The sequence below is a fragment of the Aythya fuligula genome, chromosome 11 (assembly GCF_009819795.1).
Source record: "Aythya fuligula isolate bAytFul2 chromosome 11, bAytFul2.pri, whole genome shotgun sequence".
In the NCBI taxonomy this organism is placed as follows: domain Eukaryota; kingdom Metazoa; phylum Chordata; class Aves; order Anseriformes; family Anatidae; genus Aythya; species Aythya fuligula.
The window spans coordinates 14,997,178-15,024,495 of NC_045569.1; the positions used below are offsets into that span (position 1 = coordinate 14,997,178).

The window sequence follows — 27,318 nt, forward strand, 5'->3', positions numbered from 1 at the left end:
ATGTGACATCACTGCTTGGGCAGCAGCCCATGGGTTCCCAGCTGGAATCTGTCTTAACTGTGACCTGTCTCAATTCCAACCTGGAAATGGAGCGAGGTAGCACTGCTCCGCAGCAGGGATGAAACCCAAGTCATCAGCAGTTGCAAGGCACCCTAACTGAAAAACTAAAAATATGACTGTGGAAATGAGAAAAACAAACAAACAAACAAACAAACAAAAAAAACACTTATTGTGCTTAGAAAGCAAATGATAAGGACAGACACATACATATTGCAGGCAAATATCTGCACCTAGCAGCCACTGACACATCAGTAAAACCATTCAGCATCCCTTCGCCAGGCTGTCCGCAGACCCCACAGGTAAACACTGGGAGGGGACAACAATGCTCAGAAAATGAAGCAAACCACCTGGGTGTCACCTCTCCACCCACGTGCCCGCACGTAACACCGCCCAGCATCCATGTCCCCACGCAGGTGACTTGTCCCCTGCCTGCAGAGGAGCTGCTCAGGTGCCAGGTTGCCTGGGTCTGCCAGGCATGACAGGATTACGCTGTTTCACTGCTCAAAACAACATGTCACCGGAGCTGCGTAGCGCCTAATTATATAAATGAGATCTGTCTAATGTTCCTAAACCAATAATGAAAGAGAAGGTCCAGTGATGCAACAAAAACCTGCAACCCGGCGCTCAGATTACAGGCGGGTTGCACAACAGCTCGAGTTATTACACAGTGAGGCAGCTCCTCGGACTCGTATCGGGGATCACGTTTTCCCGGAGACACCGCCTGGCTCCGGCCATGTGAGCTCACCCACATCCCCCATCAGCAAGGAAGGGCTGAACGGGGAGCACTTTTTTTTTTTTAGCAGCAGTGCCACGCACAGCAGAGCACAAGAGATGCTCCAAAGCAAACAGCCATCCCTTCTCTCCATTCCTCTTTGCCAAATTCACATTCAAACTCGATAGAAGCATCCAAAGCCTGTCCAAGAGCAATGCTCACCCTGTCCAGCGCCAGGTCACGTTACAGTGGGCACCACTTCCAACATACCCCTGGCGGTGCCTGCTACTTCTACTGCCATGGTGACTTCTGCTCCCAGATGCAGTCCCGTTTCAGAAAGCATCATCAGTACCAAGTCTACAGAGGGAGATCGCTTAAAAACTGCGACAACGAACACGGCAATGTAGCTATTTGATGAGCACTCACAGCACGAGAACTTTATGTGGACAAGAACGCACATACCCTGAGATTGCCTTTTTTTCTTTTCATGAATAGGTTCAAATACTTCCTGACAATACCGATCTCTGTTCATAGCGTTGGTACCACGTAACTGAGAAATCATTTAGCTTAACGTTTTCTTCTCTGCTGTATTGAGCTTTTATGTCAATAAACACAGTGCTGAACTGCAGTTTGGCAGCATAATTTTCGTTCTTTCTGTAAAGCGGTCAAGTGAAAAAACACTGTACCAGTATCAGGGCTGGGAGGCATTATTTGGGCTTTCAAAAGGAGTTACGTGCCGCAGTCAATGCAGGTATTGAACAGTGAGGGACTCCAGAACTCACTTCCACATCTCACCCACCATCCCTCCTCTGCTCCCCGTCGTCAGAAGGGCACTCGGCGGCGGCTGCGGGCTCTGGGGCTGCCAGCAGCAGGGCTGGCAATAAATGAGGCTCTGTGCGACAGCAGGCAGGGCTCGCATGCCTCATTTCAGAGATCACTGAGGGCTCTGAATGAAGCCTGTGGGCTCACCCCGTGCCAAAGGGCCCGCAGCTTGTTTCTGGGTGCACTGGCACACGCTGCCCTCCTGGCCAGCCAAGCCCTGGGGAAGCAGCCCGGGCAAGCAGGAGCTGCACAAATATCACTGAGCGTGAAGCAGCAAAGCTGGGAGAATCACGTGGCATTTGTACTCTGCTTCTTTACATACAGGGCCATTTCTCCAACAGCATAACTTATCGCGGGGCACTGCTACAAGCCTTTTTCAACAGCAGCAGATCAGGCACTTCACGTCATGGGGTGGCTGAAAACTAACAGTGTGCAGCCACAGAGTGCCTTTTCAGGGGGTTGTCTGATTTGCTTTCATGTAGCTCAGCTTTTATTTTTCCCCCTTCTCCAACAAAAAGGCCATTTTCATTCAGTTGCTTTTGTTTTTTTCCTCCCTCTCAGGATGCAGAGCCCTGCAACAATATCTTTAAAGAGCCAGGTCACGGTAACACAGCACAGAAAAGCTGTGTTTTTCCGAGCAGAAAAGCAAGGGCTGTTAATAAATTGCATGAGCACATCACACAGATTTTGCCCGACAACCAAACAGCCCAGTGCTTCAGTAATTCATGGGGAGGAAGTACAAGCTTTTGCAACCTGAAAATATATTTCCAAAACAAGCCTGCAAGCATCCATATAACTTGCGTCCAGAATACTGGCATCAAATACTGCCCCAAACCTGCCATTGCTCTGCATTCATGCAGCAAGGTTGGGTGCTGGCTGTGCCTGCACACCTCTCCCCTGGGTTTCCCACATGGGCTGGAGCAGCCAGAGCGTGGCCTGCTCCTTGTTTTCCCAGCAGAACACACTCCTCCCCCTTTATCAATGGCGAGTTACAACACTGGCACCACCATGACTTCACTGGCATCCGGTAAAAAACAAACACAAAAATAAATGCCGGTAAGGCTGCGGGCAGTTACCAAACCCTGCTGTGGGCACACAGGGAGTTACGCAGCCCTGCTGACACATCTCCCCGTACCTTCCGTGGCAGACTCGCTCCTCTCTCCTCCTAACCATCCCCTGCAGCAAAGCATCTTTGGTTAAAGCAATGACGGCAGTTTTTGCTCAACAGACTGCTCCCCCCCACCCCTTGAAGTGCAGCAGAGTATCTCATCGATCAGCGCAGTGCAGGAAAAACATAAGAGTTACAGCTGACTGTAATTGCTGATACACACCCTTTGGCCACTGCACCTGTACCTGCCTGCTTGTGCAACAGCCTGGGCGTCAACAGCAGCAGCAGGCACTACCCGAGCATGAACATGGGAACACAGCAAAAGGCACTGCCCACATTTCCACGTGCTCACGGGGTTTCCGACATGTATCTGCCCATCTGCACCTGTGTCAGTGGTGATTCACCCGCTGCAAGCGCAGCCCCGAATCTTTTGGATCTCCACTTTCCCATATTCCTGCAATTGATGCTGATCCGTTCGCACGTTGCCTGCCTTCCCTAGGACTTGTCATGATCCTGCACAACAGTAAACAGGGTTATCTTGAAGAAAGCAAAACAAACAAAAAACCACACCAACGATATTTAACTGGCCATCCTGAGCTGAGAGGGACTTGTCAATGGTATTCACAGCCGCGCAGCCTCTTCAGTACAGCACAGTTATCAGGACCAAGAAAGATACTGCTCCTTGCACTGTTTCAGCTGACCACAGCCAGCCTGGGGCAGCACATTTGATTACCATCTGACCCAGGACTTGTTTTTTTGCTAGGAACAGGGAAAAAGATACAAAGCAACACACAGAGATAATGGCTACAGGGAGCCGAATACAGTTCTAAAGTCCATCTGGCCAACAGCCCGTATCACAGGCACAGGCTGTCCTCATAAACAGGCTGCAGGAGTCATCCTAGACCCACCCCAGGGCAGTCCTGCACACGCAGGAATTACCCCCCCACACGCAAACCACTCACAGATCCATGGTGCCGCTCCAAGGCCACGGCGTGCGGAAAGCACTGTGGCTGCTGGGCACGCGTGTGCTCCTTGCACAGGGCACGCACGGATGCTTGGCAGCGTGACTTACCAGAAAGATTTAGGGCCAGATTTAATTGTCCTGTGCCTGCTGATCAAGAGCATACATCCCCTATTCAGAACCAGAAAGGAATCGGTGAGCTCAGCAGCAAAAGTAGTACTCACACTACCATTTCTTGGGACAGATACCTGTCCCTAACCATAACCAGACAAACTGACAGCCAGTCAGTGTCTAAACCACTTGCCTATTTTTAGGACACCAATTTGCTTGGTATCTTATTTTTTTCTGATGGAAAATGTTTTAAGGCAGGGACCATGCCGTGGTATTTAATATTGTTCTTACCTTGGGTCAAATACCTTTACTCTGTGTTTTTCATTTGTTGATGCTTGAGTTATCTTTTTCAAGATAATGATTTCACTTTTGTTTCTTTTTTTCCCCTCCAGGTGCCCTGCCCTGAACAACAGCAGACTTAAAAGTACATATTACTCTGCAGATAGCATCTATTGCTAAACACCACTTTTCTGATCTATACTTACAAAGCGCTCCAAGATATGCTCAATTAAAATGCTCACCACGATGTCTAAGGGCACGTGCACTTTTTCCATAGCACAGTTAGGACTAGGAGGGTAGATTCACAGCATGGAGGACTGCGACACACAGATGTCAACTTACCTTTTGTGGCACACAAACAGTAATAAATAATATGCTTCAGATATATGGAAAAGTACTAGTATGTCTACAAATGATAGAAAACAAAAGGTACTAGAACTTAATGCCTGTCCAGAAATCTAAACAAAAAATGAGTTTAGTTTTTAAGAAAGCATTCTGACAATCTCCACATCTTCTTGATCCATCTAACCCACTTCTTAATGTTAGCAAACGCTCATCATGCTGTTTCCCCACAAAGAGAAAAACACAAGGGGTACACAGAATAAGCAGTTAGCACTAGAGGTTGCTAGAGATCACAGATAACTGATCACATCATAGTAAGTGTTAGTGTCACAGGTGAAGAAAGTCTGTTTCACAAAGAATTATACCGTCACACAAGCTTTTAAAATGCCTGCTTTAAAAAGGCAAATAAATCTTACAGCTCTTAGAGTGCCCATGGAAGACTTAATGCTTCATGGTGCCTAAGGAAAGCTTGCTGGGCTGAAGGACTCGAGGGCTCTCCCCATGGGCGGCAGGGAAGGGCTTTTAATTTACATCTAAAGTCTTGCTGGTGACGCAGGAGTAGGAGATCTCCTGAGAACTTCAGGTGGAGAAAGGACAAGCAGCAGAAGCTGATTAGCTCCCAAGCAACAGAGATCTCTTCCTGCAAATGTCCTGAGTGGCCAAGGGCTAACAGGTATGCATGTGATTAAGAAAGAATGAAAAGGGTGGTGGCAGACAGGGAAAGAGAAAAAACAAATTGTTTTCCAGAGTTTCTACAAGATTAACATCTATCTACTGACTATGCTTTTCCTTTGGTATGTTAGGCTGGGAGGCTGTTTCTGTTCCAGGCCTTTTCTGAGACAACGTTAGGGTCAGAAGAAAGTATTGGGATCATTTAAGTTCAATTGCTTCTGTCACAGGCTGACAAATTTCACCCATATTTTCAGGATTACTTCAGGATTAGCCCTGTCTGTAAAGGCTCACAGGAGAGATTCAAAGCTGGAGGCCAAGCCCAGTAACCCCAAAGAACTTGCGTTCAGCAACTTTGCCAAGCAAAAGCTTGGAGTACAGCTGGTTTCCTCTGCAAGTTCCATCTTCCAGCTGCCAGAGCATCAGGAGAGGAACAAAGCAAAGTGCTAGGGCTGGAAACAAAGACTCAACACGGAGATACGGCAAGAGATCAGATCCCATTTTGTTGCCAGAAAATCTGCTCATGAATGCACTCATCTAGCGCCTTCCAAGCATCACCAGAAAATTAAGGTTGGACTTTCCTTTTTCATCCTCAAGGCTACAGAACAAAGTTGTGAGCCACCCAGGGCTAAAAGCTTCCTCCACACCTTTGAAACTTGAATCTACTTTCTCTGACCTCATATTTGAGAAACCTAACTCTCTGCTGGGAGTAAAACACAGGTTCATGATTTGTATCTTGCATGCTCCACCTCTGAAGCTCCTCTGCTGGCCCCAACCATTCCTTAAGCAACCGAGGAAATTAAATACAAAACATTGAACAACAGGGAGGGTCAGAGTTAAACCAACAAAGACAAGGAAATTGCGAGTTAAGCCTCCTGTTTTGCCCTTGATTCACCTTGCTGTGTTCAGCTGCTGCTCTGTTCCCAAATTCCTCCACTCTCCTGCCACCCCGAGAGTGCAACAGGACAAAGCAAACAGCAGGGTCTATGCACAGCTGACGTTCTTCCTATCAATTTGGCCTTGATGTGAATACAGAAGTTTAACTGGTTTGGAACTTCACAAAGCCAGCCACATTTAACAACTGATCTAGCCAGCGTTATCCCAAAACGGGCAGAGCAGAGTGACTCATCCAGCCCCACTCCCCACCACCAAAGAGGGGGGCCCATCCCCATCCCAACCTCCACGAGAAGGCCTCAAGCAACACCTACCCACTGCCAAATGGCATTTTCCTAGAGGCTGAGGGCACCAATGCCAGGAAAGAGTCCCATCACCCTGTTTTACCCCTCTAAAAGCTGGGCACAGGCTAAACTGGGCCTACAGCCCAGTCTGGGAGATTTTAGGGCAGGGGAAGCATGCTTTAGGGTGCCTGTTCCCTCGCTGCTGGCAGGGAGGCTCTGCAGAGCTTGGATAGCGTTCGCCTGGGTTTTTAGCTGGCTGACATCAAAGGAGCTGAATCTCCTCGTCCCACAGTAATCGCTAATCAGTTGCTAGGAAGTAAGCACTCGAGGCCGCTGGAGAGCCAAGGCCTCGATGCCTTCCCCATTGCTCAGCAAAGCGTGCACTGCTTTCAAAATAAGCAGGTCACCGAGGTCGGCGGCAATACCGTCCCGCTGGTATTAAACAGGGGATGGAGCTCGCTGCTGGATTAGAAGGGCCAGTGCTCAGCTCCAAGATTATCTCAAGAAAAGGAGAAGGAAGAGTCCAAGAGTAACACAATCTGCTCCTTTAACACCTATGGGAAATGTGTTTTTGTCCTGTCATTTGACTAGAAGGTACCTGTGCACACACAGGTGTGCTTATGTTGCCTTAGAGCAGATTCAACTACATGTCAGTGCTTCCTTAATGAGTTGAGGATCAATTTTGATAAGAAAACCAAAGTTTTACTAAACATATTTACAAAAAGTAAGAAATCCAAACAGTTGCAGTTCACACTGATGAAGGAACAGAAGTTGCAAAATGTGGAAGTTATTTTAATAACAATAAACAAACGTGTAATGCAAAAGGATATGCAGAGAAACATCACTATCTTGAAGGCTATTATTTTCACAGATAATGAAACTACTGGAAATAATTGGGTGAAGAATTTGGTATTTTTGTTTGTTTTGCAGGGTATCTTACAAACATTCAATGACATAATGCAGTCACAGGTTCTTGAGCAAGACCATAGGAACTATACCTATGTTGGCTGTATCTTTACTCAGCATTTTAAATATTGTCACATAAATATCCACCAGGCACTGAAAGACACACTGGTCCTGACAGCTACAGGTTAGAAATCAACAGAAAACTTAAAAGCAGTCAGCATAGAAAACTGCAGCACCATGAAAAGACTTGTGAAAGATTTTTAGTCTTTTTCATCACCCAAACTCTCATTACAAGCTCGTCTGGTTTCTTATTGCCATCAAGGCTCCTACAGCACCAGTACCAGAACATGCGGTGCTCGTTGGGTGGTGGTCCAGATGTGCTTCTTCCCCAAAAAGCACCACCAATCTTAGCATGAAGCAGCAGGACAAGCCTCACATCCCACTATCTCACACACAGAAATGAGAGGGAGCGATATTTATCTTCCTGTGGAAAAAAAAGGATTACAACCTGAAGTGTGAAAAAGCAGCAGCACTGGTAAACTGGCATTTTCCCTAATTAAAACAAAAAGCGCTGTCTAAAACAGCCTCCAAGATGATGAATTTTCTTCAGTGATAGTATATGCTATTTACAGTCATAGTCTGTATTCGCTGCATTTTATTAATGGATTAAAGAAGCTTCATAGAACTGTACAGAAAGGCACTTCAAAACCTGTACATGGAGAACGTGTATGTATTACACAAGAGGGAGAGGATGGGCTACATATCAAGTGCTGTTATGAATTCAGGAAACACTAAAAGCATCTTTTATCCTCACCGTCCCAGGGGAAGGATCCAACACTGCACATTTTTTCCAGTTAAGCAGTCGTGTCCTTTCTCAAAGCCTACAAGCTTGTCTTCTGACCAGAAGCAGCTGATTGCTACCATGGGGCTTCTCCGGAACGTTTTAAAGAAGTGCCAAACTACCAGCCCACCAAATGACTTCAAAATACAATTCCAAGCATTGCTCCATTTCTGCTTTTTAGAACAACAAATCTTCTCACGGCACTTTAAAACTAAAACCCTGAAAAGCTGAAAGTATAAAAGACAAGACTACCATTCGGGGGACTGAAGATGTGGAAGACGTGCTGGTAAACTGCTCTGAGAAACATCTGCATTACGCGGGGAATGCAAGCCACTTGGAGAATCCAGCCGGGTCCCTGCTTTGCATTTCCTTTCTCAGCTGAACGTATCATTTGCCAGAACTATGCATTTCTCAACGCTTTCCAACCGTAATCCAAATCTTCTCTTTTACTGCTACACTTATTTCCCAGAAAGATTTCCCGATCCAGTTCCTGCAAACAGATCTTCTATCACCGGACCAGAGATGTACTTTACTATTACTACTATTTCCACAAGCATCCAGGGTGTTAACAAGCAGCATATGCGCGGGGATGAGGAGAAGGAGGAAGTGCGATCAACATTTTTTACTTGCTATGAAAGTCATCTCGAGCTTCCCACGAGTCTGATTCCGCGCACACTTGCAGTAAGGCAGGTTGTGTTACTCTCTTGTCCAATGGTTGCTATTACTGGACCTGGCAAGGCAGCATGTGACACAGAAAAATGCAGCTGCATTTTTGGCTTGGAAGCCTCTAACAAGCCTGTGAGGCGTGAGCCAAAAGGCCCACATAAAAGCAACGGGGAAGAATGCAGATTCATTCTTCTTTTTATTGTAAGCATGTGTGGCTTTACTGCATAGTCCCAATGCACTTTGGCACAGCAAAACGGGGAGGAAAAAGGACACTTCCCCCAAGTAGAAGTCCTTTAGAGTTACAAGAAGGGAGAAGTCCCTTTCGTCAGGTAACTCTGGCTCCATCTACCCCAAAGACCCAAGCCACGTAGATGCAGGGCAGACGCCCTCAGACCACAGAGCACCTGAGCCGTGCCTCTGAGTTACGTCACTACAAAACTCAGGGTAACGTCTTTTAGTTTACAGGATTCCTCCCTAAAAGCCTGGACACCCTCACCTGAGGCTGAGCTCTCCGGCCATGCCATCTGGCACTAGCAATGAAGTCTGCAGTGCAACAATCCTTGTGCCTCAAATTCCTCCATTAAAACACGCCATCGTGCCCTATTTGTTGCTCTTACCTCTCAAAACTGATCAAACGTTTCAACCTCTGGTTTAAACAAAGCCAAACCAAACACTCCTCCTTCTTACCCTGCTTACAACTGGGATGGCAAGCAACGGGCAGAAGGGAGTGTGAGAGCAATGCGGGCTATGCCCTGAAGAAAACGTCCCAGGACTCCTCGTTATGGGCAGCTCAGGGACACTGGAGGCCAGCAGCTGTCCCCGCAGCACATCGCGCTGCCCGCCTGCAAGCAGCCCGGCACCGAGCCAGCTCGGCAGCAAAAGGCTGGAGGAGGGCATTGGAAAGGGAAAACGGGGCACCAGGCGTTGCTCTTCAGTGCCAACAGGCAGCATGAGCCCAGCTTCATTTCCATCCTCAGGAGATGTTTGGCACTGAGTGGATGGAGCATGAGAGGAGCTAAAACCGAAGGGGACACATTCAGCATCGTGAAACTGCTAGCGGGGCACCTGTCAAAGTGCTTGCCCTGCTCCGTCCATCTGCTGCATCAATATAACTCACCTGGGGAAAGAGACCCCTTAGTCCTTTCTTCTCCCCTAAAATAAAGCTGAAAAGCCAGAAGCTTGTTTTCTTCCCCTTTGGAAGGCTCCCATCAGTGAGCCATCTCTCACATACAGCTTCTCTCCCCTTAAAAACTATCTTTGATCGTGCTGGCCACACAAACTTTCTCCACATCAGCATCCATGACAATTAACTTCTGTAACAGGCTCGTGCCTTTCCTCTCAGGTACACCATGTTCCCAGGGACGTGCTGCTGGTACAAGGCAACACAAAGCAGAGCTGCAGGCAGCGGTGGCGTGGACTGGAAGCAGAGTACCCTCAGGCAGACAGGAAACACCTACCAATTTCTGACAGAGGATTTTCCAGCCCCTTCTGAGCCAGATAGGCAGGAGGGAAGAATGCTGAATATAACCCCGAGCATTCTCAGGGCAACAAGAGGAACAAGAGCAACAAGAGGAAACTTTCTCAGACAAACGTCACCAGATGCGTCATGGCTCAAATGGAAGGGATGAGCAGTCTGGGGGACTTCTAACAGCAATGAGAAAGGTGCCCAACATATTCAAAGAAGAAGGTCCAATACAAAAATGCAGGTATACCCCAAAGCAGATATGATCATGGAAGGTCAATAAAACCGTACCTCAAAAATAATCATAGAATCTACAAAGCTGCCATCTTGTAACTTCCTTTCTCTTTGAGCACCCAGCTCTGCTGAGCTGCCAGCAAGAGCCTCTCACTTTTGCTTCATGGTTGCCCACTTCCATCTCATCACCCTCCAACAGTAATGCAAAGGAAAGCTGTGAAAGCTTATGCTGGATCCTTGGGTCTGAAAGGGCCACCAGGAGGTCTCTTTTGGGAGCAGGAACTGATTCCTCCATGAAATTCCCAGAAACGAAGCTGTAAACTCTTTCTTTCCACTTCTACCACTTCCCGGTATTTGTGTACCAGTGCTTCATTACTGCCGGGCATTGTAAGTCACATACCAAGTCAGAATCACAGGCAATGTTCAACCAGCCATGCTTCTGGTTGGTTAAATATTGTAAGACAAGCATACTCCCAACTGTCCTTTTGGGTGCTCTGTGCTATACAGGCTGCAAGCACTACATAGAAACATTTCTGGCATCACAAGCTTTGCCAATGCTCCTTGTATCTCTTCAGGAAATGACAGGCTCATTTCCCAGAATGATAAAGTCCAGTGAATTCTTCCTAAACTGGATGGAAGTCTGAAAGCTTAACAGACATAATAAATTGTGCATTATCTGTATCACTGAGCTGGTCTTACACAAATAAATACATCTAAATTAGGCTACAATCTGCAAATCCTCCTTCATGTGAATAGCAGCTCTGACTTTAGTGGGGCCACTCCCCTAAGTCAGAGAAAGAGGGGTCTTCTCTTTTATATTATGTAAACCATGGATGAATTAAATTCCTCCCACACAAAGCTCTCACATAATCCCTGCTGCAGCTTGCTCCTGGCTCATACGTTGAATATTCATCTCCACACAGCTTCAAAAGGTGTAAGCTTTTCAGCATCACTGTTAGACTTATTTTTTTTTAATACGAGGAATGTAGTGTGAATTGAAAGAAGTTTTTTTGCGTTCCCTTGTAATGTAACAATATTTATATCCCTTGCAATTAAAAAAAAAAATTATAGTCCAGGAGCATAGCTAAAACATTAAAAGCACTAAATATACAGACCTGGAAGATTACTCTTTACCACCATCTCCAACACTAATACTTCTTCCAAGCCTAGGGCTCTAGGTAGCAACTGTGCATCAAGGCCATGTTCTCACCCGGACAAGCTTATTTGTCATATATTTTTGGTAGCGTGCAGACCACACATCTTAGAGGGTCACTGCAGCAAAGAAGAGCAAAGAAGCTAACTATAAAGGCTGACAACAGGAAGGAAAGGACAGGGAAGACTTTTCTGGTATTACCTTTCAGAGCAGGCAAGCATCATTCTGCATAATCATTGCCAAGAAAACAACTTACGTAATTCAAGGGGTCTCCTCTCTTGGCATAAATTATCATATTAAAGGGGACAAAAGCACGAAACCTCATCTTATTTGCTCCCATCCATCTCCTCTTTCTAGGACCTAAATTCCAAAGTTGCTCAAATAGTCCTAACACTGTACACCAGAACTAAAAAGTCACGGAATGACACCAGCAACCCCCTGACGCAGTCTGGCTTTGAGATGCCCAACACCTTGTCTTCTGCCCCTTCCCCCGGGCTTGGGAAGAAGCTTGGCAAGCAACAGAGGCTGCGCACATGAGAACAGCAGCGTTTCTGCAAGGCAGGGCTGCCAACCCTAGCCACCTCCTCCCCCTCTGTAAAGTCCAGTTCAGCTCTACAAAAACACCAGCTGGATGGAAGGCCAAACACACTCGAGATTTAACTTTGGTTACAGCGTTCGTGAGCTTTGCCAAATTGATAACTTTTGCTCTGAAACCCCCAGGTGTGTGGCACTTCACCCACCCCATGGTGCAATACAAACATAAGTTTAGGAGAAACTGTAAGTGCAACCAGCTCACAGGAATAACAGCAAGTGAACTCTCTCTTATGTACACCATTCACTCCTTTTTCCCCTTACTTTTATGCACTTAATTTGAAATATCAACCTGTGCAGCATGAAGAGCAACGGACAGGATTCAGAGATGCTTTGAATAATACTAGTAATCTACTCCTTTAAGTACAACATGCTTAACTAAAAAAGAGATTAAGCAAAATTGGTTTGTTAGTTGGAACAAGGTCAGCTGATAAAAATAAACTGCAATCTTAACAGATTTTTCCTATCACGTTGCAATGACTTGAATACCTCATTTCAGTATGTAAATGTGCGGAGGTCATGGCTGAGCCAGTGTTCAAATAAAAACTACTCCACGCCATCACACGTACCCCACGCTCTCGTAACTCCACATGCAAATAAAAAGCAGCAAGTGTTTCCCCCTCTGTTTCCCCCCAGTGTTGCTGTCTCATGCACCCGTAACTCCAGCAGCCACACTACGGCCAAGTGGCTCAGCGCCTTTTAGAAGGATTAACTTCTTAAACAAGCACTGATGGCAAAGGGCCAGCCCCAGGCCAGCAAGATGAGCACAACATGTGGGCCGAGGCAGGTGCAGGACAGGAGACTTAAAGACGCCCTCACCAAGCTCACCTCCCCATCCACAACCCGGCTCGCAGCAGGTTCAGCTCTCAGTCTACCAGCCTGCACAAGGTTTGGTTTGCTTGCCTCACTAGAGCTATAAGGGGAAGAAACAAGATTTTGGTAACACTCAGCTGGAAGGGAGATTGGAAGGAGCACAGCAGCAAGCATGAAGGGCATCCGGAGCAAAGTTTGACAATGTTCATGCCAGCTCATGGCATTGTCAGGATTTGAAGAATACCAAAAATCAGCAGAGCATGCAAACTCTCCAGGCCCTGCTGCATTCAGCTTGCTCTTGTCCCACAAAGACGACGGTGAGTCGAGTCCAGCTCCTCCATGAGTTGCACTATTTCTGCGTCTCGAAGATGCCTAGGGATGCTGGATGCAACAAAGCAGAATTTTGCTTTGCGGCAGGCACCAGTTTAACAGGAGCTAACCCAGTTTAACAAAAATTGTACAACTAACTTCCTCCTTCCTTCCCTTCCTCTCCCAGCCCTGGGAAAAGCCACAAAATAAAAGTTACTGCTGCAGTAAGCAAACAGTAATAGTAACTTAACCACCTGATCTATTCTCCTTTCCCTTCCTCTCAGTTTTATTTTAAGAAAACCCATACAACCCCCACAGAGGGGTCTCAGCATAGCAAAATGTTCTCAGCTTTGCTAGACTGAACATAGATCAAATTTAGGATTAAAAGCAACTCACTGTGTGTCTTAATCCAGCAATATCCAGAATCAAGACAAGCTGGTGGACTCTGCTAGCAGGACTTCAAAAATCTGAGCTGTGCCACACGCAACGCTGCAGAAAATAAAAGAATTCTTCCATATTATCCACTCATAACACAAAGGTAGAGGCAAGGAGCTGAACTGGAACACGCAAAATAGGTAGGGACAATTCCTTCATATTTTCAGTGGCATGCCAAAAACTTCAAATTTCACAAGAAAAAGTCTGTCTTCTGTAACTCATCCCTACTCCATTTCACTTCATTCAAAGTGTGACCGACATTAGGAGGCCTGATCAAATTCCTTGCTTTATCCACGCTTGAATTAAGGCCTCGGCTCCACAAGGGGAAGCAGACCGAGTTACATGAGCTTTTCTTCCAGAGGACACCAGCCGTAAGCACTGGTGCCAGGGCCACAGGTAGCACAGACAGACCCAGCGAGCTTCGGTTTGGTTACAAACAAAGGGGATTTGAGTTTTTGGTGACGCAGGTGATATTTCCAGATCTCTAGTTAGACATGGTATATTAAGCGTATTAAGAAGTCCAGCCTACTCCGATCTGAAAAATGGGAAGTTTTCCAAAAAATAAAACTAAATGAAAACAGAAAACAAAACCATGCTCAGCATGATTTTTCAGTTGCCTGGTGGTGATAAATAAGTTCCAAAACATGTACAGGTCAGATAGGCAACGCAAGCTCCTCACACTGGCAGCGGCTGCCGTTACAAGATGGCTGCTGCAGGGGGAGCACTACGTCTGCCAGGCCTTCATACCCATAAGGGTGAACCTTCACCAGACTTCTGGACAAGCATGTTTTCGCTCTGTCCCCGTCACACAGGCAGCACCAAAACACTTGTTTTGTAGCGTGTGCCCGCATGCACACCCATCTCTGGCCTCAGTTCTGGCTGCCGCCTCAAAATCTTCTCCAGCTCCAGGGATCTCCATGCAAACCCTGGGGAGAAGAGCAGCTGATGCTCATCCAAGGAGTAGCTGATGGGGGAAAGGCTTTGTTTTTGTCAGAAACCAACAGCCAACCTCATGGGCAAGAAGGTCAAGATGTCCATAGGCACCGCTGAAACATGTCAACAGGGCACGGGGAGGAAACTACCACAATTAGCTTCAAAAGAGCTGCTATGGAGGAGATGTGAAAAAGCAGGGAAAAGAACTGCTTGATTTGCAAAGGACAGACTGACCAGCCCTTGGCAGGAAGGAAGGTGAGGAAAAAAAATGAATCGGTGGCTTTGGTCAAGTGGGAGGAGTGCGCAGATCAGGGAAGAACTGGGGCAGGGAGAACCTGCATGACTCAGCCAGGCGGCTGCACAGCAGGAGCTGGAAACTTCAACGCTTAAGAGCATGCACACGCAAATGCCATAATGTTTTGTAATCCTACAGCACTTTTAAAGTGCTCGAAGTGCTTCATAAATATTAATGAAGCAGCAGTACCCACGAATCAGAAGTACAAGGAGGCAATCTCACTTAATGTTTAACTATGATAACTCAGGAAGCAAAAGGTACTCTAAAGTAGCCAGATATCCACATGTCTTTTCCCAGTCCCAAAGAACCCTGGCACAATCCTGCAGTCAAACTGCACGGCAGTGAAAGAAGCCAGTGTTCAGGATTTGAATTCAGGCTCTTTTTTCAGTGTGTGACCTGATGCCTTGCACGCTGCAGGCGTTCCCACTTCAGCTGTCTCCATCAGCCATGCCTTGTTCACCAGCCAGCCCTGATGCAGAGGTCATCTTACCAAAGTTAACACCAACTTTTTATGGTTGTAAATTGGAATTTTGTGCTTGAATTGTCTATATGCCACCCGTACCATTATGGTTGCACAAATTCAGCAACTTCATCTTAGAGCTCATGTTTTACAACACTGATTTCCCTTAGAAATATCTATCTATATATTTAAATCACGTATTAGATCAACTAGACTTGCCAAGTTTCAACAAGCTACTCCACTTTCTCAGCTGCCTAATTTCAAATTCACCTTTACATATAAAAGGAGGCAAAAAGTCATCACTGCAAGTAAGTGAGATGTGATGCTTAACATCAAGGCTTACTCTGAGTACACTTTACAATACCAGCTGAGGGCCAAGAATCATGAATTCACTCCATAACACAGGAGAATCAAGGAAGGAAAAGGAGGAAACCTAGCCAAAACTTGGAAATATGTATACCCCTGATTAATACAAGGCTACTAGGAAAACGCACATGTGAAGTCACACCTTGTTTAATACAGGGTAAAAGCCAAAGTCTACAAGAGCCAAATTGAGCTTATTCTGTGCAGTGGCAGACACTGAAATAGAGCAACAGTACTCTTTCAACATTAATAAAACATGTTGTATACAGAGCATTTTTTTCCGTCCTTGAATCCTTGCCAGCTCATAAGCTTTTCATGGGAACGTTGAAATGGATGTCGATCAGAGCCATACCCATATGAGTTTTACATTTTACCACCACTTTGAGGCGAGGGCTTTCCCTCAGCCTCTCTCACATCTGCAAAGCTGTAATTTTTTGAAAAGCCTGATGAGCTAAAGCTCAAAACGCTCTTAGCCTGTGAAGATACATGAATTATGAACTGAAGTCAGGCCTTGAAAGCACTATGAACTCCTCCACCCGCCAAACCGAAGTTCCTTGGAGGTAAAATTTTATATTTTCTATAATGAAAAACACTAGCTACTTGGTAAATAAAGTCAGAGGTCACCTTATTACCCAAAACACCACATTCTCTTTCTCCTCCCTCCCCATGTTCATCAGCATCTGCCTTTTCCAAGCCCTAAGCTTTATTTTTCATAAAGTTAACACTGATTCACAGAAATACAGTGAGCTTGGAAGTGCTGGCATCCAGACAAGTGCTTGATCATTTTGTTGTTGAATCTAATGGGATATTTTGAACTTAAACAGAGTTGAAAAACTTTATAAAGACAAAGGGGCTTCTTGTTTTCCTTTCTAGTACACCAATCAAATACAACAGACTAGCATGGAAACTTCTCTACAGTGTTAGGATCTGGGAACTACTCCCACCCTCTAGTCCTCTACAAGACTTTTTGCAGCATGCTATCTGCTACTTTACCCTTTCTAGTTTAAAGGTTTTGATTTGGACTCAAGCTGTATAAAGCCAACTGGGGTGTCAAAGTTCTGCTGCAATATACGTGTACATTATATATATCCATCCCATCACTGACAAAAATTTTAAGAGGTATGAACTTGGTGGACAACACCTTAACTTCAATAAAGGGGGCAAAAAGTGAACAGCCTACATCCAAGTAGGTCCGTCTCTCAGGTCCCTAGGCTGGGAACATCAGTGCTTTTGTATACCATCCTTGTTTATGTTTATTTAAATAATGACAAATATTAGTTTTAAATTTATATTCATTGCCTTATAAGATGTTTCCAATCCTATCAGGATAAAAAGCTTATACTAAACAAAACAGTTTGTTTATACTACTGGTACAGCTAATAGGAAATACTTAGAATCCCACATGTTCAAAGCAGGACACAAAGCACAGCCTCTCTCGCTGCAAAGGGCTGCTGTCTCTGGCTACCCAGGGGCCAGAAGGGCCACATGCAGGTCACAAGGCTTGCAAACTCAAATTGAGAGAAGCTGCTTTGCAGAACTATGGAGTCCACCGAAAAAGTCACATCCACACCGAAGCCTGCAGAGAAAAAGCAAAACAAAACCAAAAAAACTACCCCACGCTTTGGCAGGGGTGTAATGGCTAGAAACGTGGGAGAATTAAGGAAGGAAAAAAGGAGGAAAGCTAGCCAGAACCCAGAAATACATACGCTCTTGGTTAATACCAGGCTACTACGAGCAAGCAGATGTGAAGTTACGCCTTGTTTCATTCAGGGCTAAAGCAAAGGACTACATCAGGCAATCAAGCTCACTTGGTGCAATGAGAAACACTGAAATAAGAGTTTAAAGACAGCAGGATGACCACCTCAAGTCATTCCATATATTTGGTATTTACCACTCCCTTATTAAGCAAAGTCCAAAACAAGGATATTTATTCTGCTACTCTTATTGTTCCTCTACATCTACAAACACGTAGAAGTCAAAGGTTTAGTAACTGTGCTTAGATGCAAGTTGATTTCTGGCAGACTCAGATGAGTAGGACCTACAAAAACTAGCAGGAAAATGTTGGGATTTTTACATGTTAGATCATTGTAAAGTAAATTTTCAGGTGCGGATAGATAAAAAAAATAATTTTTCTATAAAACACTGTATCTGTTATCAATAAGTGCTGCCATCGATAGCTACTCATCAAAACCTGTCAGGGCACAGCACATCCTTACGTACCAGAGCAGGAGGAGAGGTCGCTTGCAGTACGCAGCCAGACACAAAGGGACGAGTTGCACAGGTACCACAGCTTACCTCAACAGTCCCAACAGAGCAATAGAAAAGGATGTTCAAGAAAGCTGAAAATTAGTTTTAATGCTACCTTAAAATAATCGCTCATGCACAAACCAGTTACTGATGTAGGCACTCGAGAACAGAGCAAAGACAGAGCGTTGGCCTTCAAAACATCCTGCGCTCTCTGTCCTTTTGAAGCACATTAAGTATATGTTTCTATAAAGGCATTTCTGTGTATGCAGGCCCTGTATTTTGCCTCATACTGATTTTGTACTCTGGATCAGGATCACACTCGCACTCTGTGCAAAAACAAGCAGAGCAAAGCTCTCCCTACAGCCAATGCTCTCCTCTGTGCTAGGACCATGAACAGAAATTGCATGAAAGAAATACTTAAAATCATGCAGACATTGAGAAATTTCCTCCACACATTTTACACGCCCTCTTGCCTAGTGACAGAGCCAACTCTCCTCTCTACCTATAAAGTGCAAAAGTATTTCCCCAGTTTGTAGATGAACGACAGCAAGTCAGTTTTTGAAGGGGGAAGGAGGAGAAAGGCAGCACTCAAAAACTCCAAGGATTATTTACGAATAAGCTGGAGCCCTATAAACTTGGCTATTGAAGAAAGATAATCTGCTCTAGCTTATGCCAAGTGGGTCAGACAGAGGAAGAATCTCAGCGATCTTCAAAGTCAAAGCAGATGGGGAAGTGAATAAGTGCCTATGTGAGCAAAGAGGAAACAAGCTTCTGTTCATTTTAGCTTGTTCCAGAGGTTCAGTTTTCTATGCACCGTCAAAAAAGGCAATCATTTAACTGACACGAATAGAAAAAGCTCACTTCTGTAACAAATACTGGGAGAACTGCACAGTAGTTTCTTAATTATTGCTATCTGTGCAAAAAAAAATCCCAGTGTCTGCAGATTGAGAACATTGCCCAGCTGGGCAGTTGGAAGACAGGTAAAGTGGGGGAGACATGCTAAGAGGCAGAGGCTCTGAGAAATGCTCTTTCCTTTGTGGAAGAGGCAAAATTTCTCTTAGAATTAACACGGAAGCTTCAATATCATTGATATAAATATTTATGTGGCTGTAAAGTGAGCTACAATTAAAGCATTTAAAAAAAAAATTAACACATTAGCTTATAGCCATTTTTTCCCCTTTGAAATAAAAAAAGAAAGAAAAGCAACAGTCCACACATGCCACAGAAAGAACATACATTGCATTCCTTAAGAAGCTCAAGATGACCTCTTGGTCCTTTCTCAGGCTTTACATCGCTAGACAAGATCTGGGCCAAGACCATTTCCATACCCAGGGATGCATCTCTGTCTCAGGCTAACCTCATAATTCAAGTGGTGAAACCTAAAACCAACTAATCTCTCCCATGGTTGTGCTTGTGGGGCTGGGAAACCCTCCATCTGCCTCAGCAAAATAAAAAGACCACTGGATGCAAAATAAACAGCACATTAACCACACAATAGCCCCTCTAGTCAATGTGTTTCATGCCACCCACCAAGGGCAAACAATTTTCTATCAGATCCGTCCCCCCCAAAAAAGATGTTTCATACTTCGAAGAAAGAGAGCTTGTGCAAGCCGACAACATGCAACTTCTTTTGGCTCTGTACCAAGGAAGGACTCCCTTCCTCTCCGCATTCCTCAGAGTTTTGCAAGCTTTCTGGAGTCAGAAGAACCCTGAAGAAGCACAGAAATATAATTTACCACGTTGCTTTTTTACCAGCCACTTTTGAACTGACAGTGCTGCAAACAGTGGAAGAAGAAAGAGTTTTTCGTGGTATAATTTGGTGGGGAGACAGAGAGAGACAAGGGTACACTGAGGAGATGCTGGTCTTCCAAAGAAAACCTCTAAGAGTAACAGGCATCCCTCCTCCACTTATACAGGAGGTGGCTGTGACCTACATCAGAGATTGCACTGGTGTCTCCATGAGTGCATTTTAACCATGACTGCTGCTGGGAGAGCCAGAGCTGGAAAACTGCCAAGAAAACTCCCCAGAAGAGGCACTGAGGGGTTGCACAGCACCACCACACTCCGGATACACATCTTCACTCAGGCAAACTCAAATGATTTTCGGATATTCAGGCTGGCTCGTCTACAGCATGGACAAAACAGGAACAGGGGTATCAATTCCTTGCTCAGCTGTGTGTGTTTATACATCCAGAGATCTGCTAAGATCAGAAGTGCGGTGGGTTTATGCGTAATAGTAAGGGTGGGCACTTCAAAGTGAAGTTTATCATTTTTTCCTATTATCAGTTATGATTGTAAGGCAAAAAGTTAATCATGTGATTTTAAATAACTTCTTACCATGACAGCTACACTTGTTAGCAAAGGTGTCATTCTGATAGCAACTTTACATGCTTTAAGACAAAAATTGAGGATTCACCCGTTCCTCTCTCCCCCCTCTAAATAAACAACAACAAATGTTGAACTTGAAGCAGACGCAAAGTTACATTTGCTCTAAGTCAGACTTTTTCCTCTGTGCTTTGGTATAAAAGAAGAAAACAAAAAGTACAAATTAACAGAAACGTCAACTTTTTAATAGCATCTCCACAAAGATTTTTTCTTCTGAACAGCACATGCATTTGACCTAGGTCAACACAGCAGGACAGGGAGCTGAAAAGGGATCACCTGATGAAACCGAAACACCCTCCCTCCGAGCTGCACTGCAGGAATCACAGCCGAGCACCCCGACCACAGCACACACAGTAAGAGCCTTCTCAAACAGCACCCAACCCGTGTCAGCACTGCAGCACTCGTGCAAAACTCAATTAAAATAAAGGAGTGATGATCCTTCGGAAAGCGTAGGGCTTCACCAGGCTTCCACTGCACCAAACAAAGACCATCTGAGATATTAAAACTGCTACAAGAAAAAATTATTAAATCAAAAGGAGGAAAACAGTGTCAGCATCATGCACATTTCGTTGCTGAATAATGACAGTGTTTACCTTTCTGGCATAAAACATTACTGCTCTGGACCCGACTTTAAAGCAGAGTACACGACAGAATTAATTATGTCCTTTCCTCTTAACTACCATTCCCCAGGTTATTTATTAGCCAGCTCTGCATATATTCATAGATGTGTCTAATATACAAAGTTAAAAGGCTCTGCTCCTCAGCTGGCTTCAGAACCGCTGCCCAAACGCCTGCCTGCTTGGCGCAGCCTGCTCCTCAGGGCTGCGGCATCAACACAGCCCCAGGCTGCAGCTGGGTCACCCCCAGGCTGCCTGGTAGAAGCCACAGGCAGGTGGAGGAGACACAAAGGAACCACAAACAGGCTGCAACGGGCACATGTGTCCATGTCCTAGGAGTGAGGTGTTGCTAGATCCCCATGCACACCCTCCCGGCCCCAAGCAAGCAGTGGTGCTGATGAAATAAGTCAGAAACCAGGAGTTTTCCTGCACGGACGCCTTCCCCACACAGAAGGAACACCGGGCTTGCTGCACCCTCCTTATTCTGACAGCAATGTGAGCAGCAGGGCCGTGGCATGAAGGTCAGGAGCTGCTGCTCCTGCACGCAGAGGAGCGGGGCCAGTCCTGAGCACAGAACACGGCTCTGAAGTAAGAGCCCACCCTTCCTGCTGGTGGGCTTTTGAAAGAGTTTCACCTCACCCTTCACCTTCCTGCAAGATCAAATCCAAGGTGCAAAGAGCACATGAGGAGACAAGCTATTTCAGACGTGCACAGCTCTGCCGAGGTATTTTCTGAGAACTGGAGAAACGTGCAGGATGCTGGCATGGCCAGCAGCAGCCAGGTCGTACAGCCCATTCCTGCCTGCAGCTCATCAGCCGCCTGGCAGAGCACCCAGCAGGACTGCAGGGCCCACCTTAGTGCAGACCCCGCAGCTGGGAGGCCACCAGCCAGGGTCTGTGCATCTCTGGAGAAGGCAAAAGCCACGCCACGTGAGGCTCCACGAGTTCCTGGCACAGGAACAGCAAACAGATCCATTCGGGAAACTTAGCTAAATGGAAAACAGAGGGGAATCCAAGAGCCTCGCTGGAGTTTTCCCTTTTGCTAAACCAAGTTTTGTAGAGGAACAAACACCAGGGAGAAGCAGACTGAAGCACGCTCCTGATTTAGGACTGGATTAACTTCACTGAGGTCCATGATCTCGAGGGGCCAAGGCCAGCAGCTTACGGGCTGAGCAGCCACTGGACGCAGATCAAAAGGGAGAGAGGGTGGGTACAGCCAGGGACCCGGCGGCACAGAACATTGAGAAAGGAAAACTTTTTCACAGACCCTTCTGTATTAGTTAGCACAGATGCTAGGATGCTCTACTCCCATCTCAGTGCTGCTGTCACCATTTGGCCTCCAACAAGCAACTCCAGCTAGGACACCAAAGAAGCTGTGTATCTGTAAGTGAACTTGTTGCCTTGCGTCAGGGAGCAACCAAATCCTCTCTCCATCACAAAGGAAGGAAAAAACAGTGCATTTTGGCACAGCAGCACACTGTTGGCCCTTCCACGCGTCATGCAGACCACTGCTGGGCTATTTAACAGCACAGGAGCAAGATTTCCAAGGGTATTCAGGAAAACACATCTTAAGATTTCTGTGATTTGTCCTCACCATCAAAAACTGCTGCCTAGAACTATCGAGGGAACTGAAAGGGATGGAGGAGAGGTGACTGCAGATCTGGAAATACTAAGACTTCAGTTTCCTAAGAAAATGACGTTAAGAAATACCAGTAAAACAAGTTGGCTTCCAAAAAAAGAGGGAAACTCTTAAAACACAAACTTTTATAAATAGATAAGATGATGCAGTAATATGCAGATGAAAGCTGTATTTCATTATTCTGCACCATGTCCACTTCATTTGATTAAATTAATAAATGAGGTCCTTATGTCATACTACAGGCATTACCCTACTTTTGTTTACTACATCTTTCTAGCCCTAACCACAGCACATGCAGTGCAGCTGGCTGGCAGCTTACAATTACAACACAACATGCAGAAGTAGTTAGATAGGGGAAGTGATTCTAAAAAAGGCCCACAAAAAAAAAAAAGTCTTGCTTCACTTACCTAAGCAAAGTTGTCATTTGAGAGTCTTCCAGTACTAAAATCCAAGAAAACGGGTCTGAAACAACAGAGAAAAGTGCAAAATTTTAGTAAGCAGGCTAAAGCTCTCATTTACTTTTTTTCCTTGGGACATGAAGTCAGAGATATAAAGGAAAAAGGAGTACATTCACTACATCACGCTGCATTTCAGACAGTAATTTGTAAGCAAAAGGTGCTAATCAGGCAGCAAACATATCAGAAACAACACGACAGATTTTCCACAGGTGCTGCCAGTATTATACCAACGCAGCTCCTCAAATGTCAGTCATGTTGGATTGTGTTAAAACTGGTGTTATCTGGCAGACGAGCTGGGGATAAGGCAATTAGCCAAGCTGCCCCATTTAGATTTTTGGTCATTTGTTCCTCTGTTTGTTGCGTGTTGCTGGATGCCCAGGCTGTGGGGTGGGAAGCCGGGAGGCATCCCCCACCCTCATAGGGCTGAAGGTGGCAGGAACCAAAAGTATGGCTCATTAAAAATATCCAAACAATGCCGGGGCTTAATTGCAAAAGCCTGAGGGCAGCACGGCACAGACCAATGTGAAGAAAGCTGCGATGCTCAAGAATTTACCCTGGGCATAAAAATTAAAAGGCTCGGAAGCGGAGGGCAGTGGGAGCATGTGGGCACTACCAGGTCCCCCCGCACTCACTGCTGCACAAAAATCCACTCAAGGCTTCTTCAGACTCATGAACTCAGACTTAAAAAACAAAGCAAAAAAAAAAGCCTAGCTGAATATGGATGACTACAGGCCTCCAAATCAAAGAGGGAGTTGATGACTATTTAAGACGAAGAAGTCTTTGCTTGTTCCAAGATTAAAAACTTATAATTCTGGCCCCGGCTGAAGCACCATCATTCACCAATCTGGTACAATTTCGTCGGGCTGATCCCGCGCTCAGACAGACAGGCCATTATCAAGAGTTCCTCTATTCATTTCGCTTCCTGTTAGCTAGTGAAAGCCCCTTTTATATGTGCTCCTAGAGAGGCTGTTAAAGTCAGGGAAGACTTTCCGATGCAGAAGATAAGGTAGTTGGATTTATTCAGGAGAGGAGGAAGGGAAGCTGTGCGGGCTGATCACAGCTGCTCCAAAGCAAGAAAAGTAGAGGTTTGCAGGAGGGAGATGGAAGACTATGGATTTCTTATTAATAAGCATTATACCAAGAGCATTGCTGTTAGGGTTAGGTATTACCTCTCCTGATATTCAACTACAGGATCAGGATTTTGTTTTGTTTAAAGTTAGCATCACCAAGCATGCACGTAGATGAATAAATCAAAAAAAAAAAATACGTGGACAAGGGAGAACAGGATATTTTTAACAGATTGAGCAAATAAAAAAAAAATAAATTAAATTCAAACAATTCCCAAGACCGATAGGATAAACTAGCCAGAGTTGGAGGGAAGACACTGTCTAGGAAATGCTCTCCAGATTAAGACAGTTCATGTGCAATTTTCAGGGTCAGGTCCTGTTCTCATTGCAGACATGAGCGCTCAGACTTCAGCGGAGCAGGATGGTGATTTCCACATTACTTAACATGTGTCAGCAATTTTAAACAGTTGCTTTGCAGATTCTCAGAGCTAACCAAACAAACCCCACCACTGAGAGCCTGGTATAGTACTTGGCTGATGAAAAGCTGCCTGGAAACTCTATCAAGATGCTGAAAAACATTCTCCCTATTAATGTTCAAACAATCCGGTACAGTCACAATTGTTTTAAAACGTAAAAAGATGGAAAAGCAAACAAAAAACACATTTCTTAAGTTTTGAAAGGTCAAGCCAAAGAAGCAAACCTCAACCAAAAGTCAGGGCTAACAATGATGGTTGCAGGGGCAAAGCCTGCCTCTTCCTTCCCCTCTCCCAGACTATTCTTCTCCAAAATAGCTTGCAAAATAAACAAGAATCAAAACACCCACAGCAGAAAATAGCATGCAGCTTCAGAAGAAACCAGCTCTGCTATCCTTCATTACTCCATTCATTCCAAACGGACGTCGTTAACCATTTTCCCCCAGACAATGTGTTAAATGAAATTAACGCAAGCAAAAATAATGAAATGTTTTATTACACTTCTATATGGGCAGGAAGATGTGAAACACAAGGTGATGTCTTTTGTTTGCTCGTTTTTAAAACAGGCACCGATTTGAATCGGACAGGGAGGGTGTACAAACCTCCAAAAGGCAGCAAGAAGGAATAAGCGTAGCTGGCATGACGCAGAAACCCAGCAGAGATGGTCCACAGGTCCCCACGGGGAGGGTAAGGTAGGCATGTACGTAAAAAGGGACAAGGCTGCCAAATCTCCTCTTGCACGCCAAAGCAAACGGCACGACAATAGTGGGCTCAAAATGCTGTGGTCTCCTTCGGACATCTCTCCTGGTCCCAGCAAAGACCACGTCCACCAGCACTCCTCGCTCCCATCCCCTTCCAGCAAACACCCACCACAAGCAAAAAAAAGAGCCATAACAAAACCTGGAGCTCGTCTTGATCCGTTTTCTCCTTGCAGCTATTATTAACCTCCTACATGACTTCAGCACAAAACATACAGCCCCTGGAGCCTGCTCTGTGCTCAGGTAATTTCTCTGACAGAGCAAGGACTGAGGAGCCAGGCGACGACAGTGGCTTCCAGCCCAGCCACCAGCGGGCTGCTTGTCAGACCTCAGCTGGGGCTCACCCTCCTCGTGCCGGGCCAAGGCACAGATACTGCCTGCTGCAATCACCAACTTCAGTTGCCAAACACTCAGATTTAGCGGGGATTTCACAAAAAGCTGCCAAATCTCAGATCCCCCTCACAGCAAGTGGGAGTGATGCCGCTTACCCATCTGCAGACACCCTCTGCATCGCAACGTCCGAGGAGCTAATACGCTGTTAGAAATACACAGTGCACAAAAGCAATTGTTCTTACTACTTAATTTGCAGTTTAACACCATTAATAAGGGCGAGTTTATCAAAACACAAAGGGTGTTGCCTATGGTGGGAATGTCGTAATAAGATGACAAGACACAGCCTGCTCGTTCTGCACGTTTTGTAAGATTGTTGGGCCTTTCCTGTCACAAAACAACCCTTGTTGCACCAATATTTAATTAAAAGCAAGAGAAGAAAGTGCACCCAAACCTTCCCATTAGTTTTCAAGTCCAAGGAGTCCAACTCACCAGCAATTTGGAGCTGATGAACCACTGATACTCATCGCATTACAAGGAAATGAAAAGGCGCAGACTAGATGGCTCCTTGGTCACAACAGAAAAAAAAGTCACAATAAGGCCAATGCCCACTGTTACTTATCTGGACGCAGCTAATCTTCCTTCGGGTAAAATATGACTTCTTGCATGTGACAGTTTCAGGAAACCCAAAGACGAACAGCTCGACTGGGCTCTGATGTGTGACCTGCTGGTATTCTGCAAATCCAAGATTGGTTATTGTCATGTGCTTTGGGGTTTTTCTGGAGAACCCAAACAAACGCTCCTACTTCTAGAGACCAACCTATGGGTTTTTTCCTCCTTTACAGGCCTGGATACGGTTGCACGGCTGTCTAATTTCTAGCCTCTGTGCCGTTAACAGTTATACTTGGAATAGCTGTGGCTGAAGGAAGCAGAAGATTTCAACAGCAGCTTCTTTGTCGCTCCAAGGATCTGCTCCACCACACAAGCTTGCAATTCCAATGCTCTTGATATGTTGTGAACACAGACACCAGCAGCTGTGCTCAGCACAACCACCTGCATTTGCCAGTGCACGTTCAGTCTACTAAAGGGGTCTGGAAGCAAAGCTGAGAGACAAGTCAAAGAAACCCCAAAATCAGAAAGCAAGCCCAGCAGATTCAGCTGAGGCTTCCCAAACTTTGGATGCTCTGGAAGTAAGGACTGTCCCTCTCGCCTGCTGAGAGGAGCTGCAGCACTCGCTCGCTGCTGCCAGGAGGGTGAGAGGGCCGCCAAGGCATGCACAGAAGGTTTGTGTGCACACAGAATAAACAGCCTCTGCTAAACTCCTGTAACCAATTACCAACTATTCTCCACAGAGAATACAGCATCTCCTGGCTGCTTACCTAATCCTCAGCCCCTCCTCGAGCTGGTTTTTAATTCCTAAGTCTTCCACTTCGCTTCGGAAGCGGAAGATGAATGAAGCTGGTTCACCAGACATCCTGGCTGAAAGGCAAATAAAGGTGCTGCAGTGGCAGTCAGTGCTGGGCAGTGAGCTAACATCAGGGAGCTGTACCAGCACCAAACACCAGCACAGGTGAGCAGCCCCACTAAACACACCCGAAGGACCCTCAGCAAGGCTTCCCCCAAGTCTGATCCGGGTCTGCAC

At 45.6% G+C, this 27,318-nt stretch overlaps 1 protein-coding gene across 7 annotated transcripts in view; it reads right to left on the bottom strand.

The window, feature by feature from the left end:
* Positions 1–27,318, bottom strand: part of AKAP13 (A-kinase anchoring protein 13) — a 213,876-nt gene that overhangs the window by 171,325 nt on the left and 15,233 nt on the right. For all 7 annotated transcript variants that reach the window (XM_032194918.1, XM_032194915.1, XM_032194919.1 and 4 more), the window contains exon 2: positions 22,998–23,052. The gene's annotated coding sequence lies outside the window, so the exon portion shown is untranslated. The remainder of the gene's footprint in view (positions 1–22,997; positions 23,053–27,318) is intronic.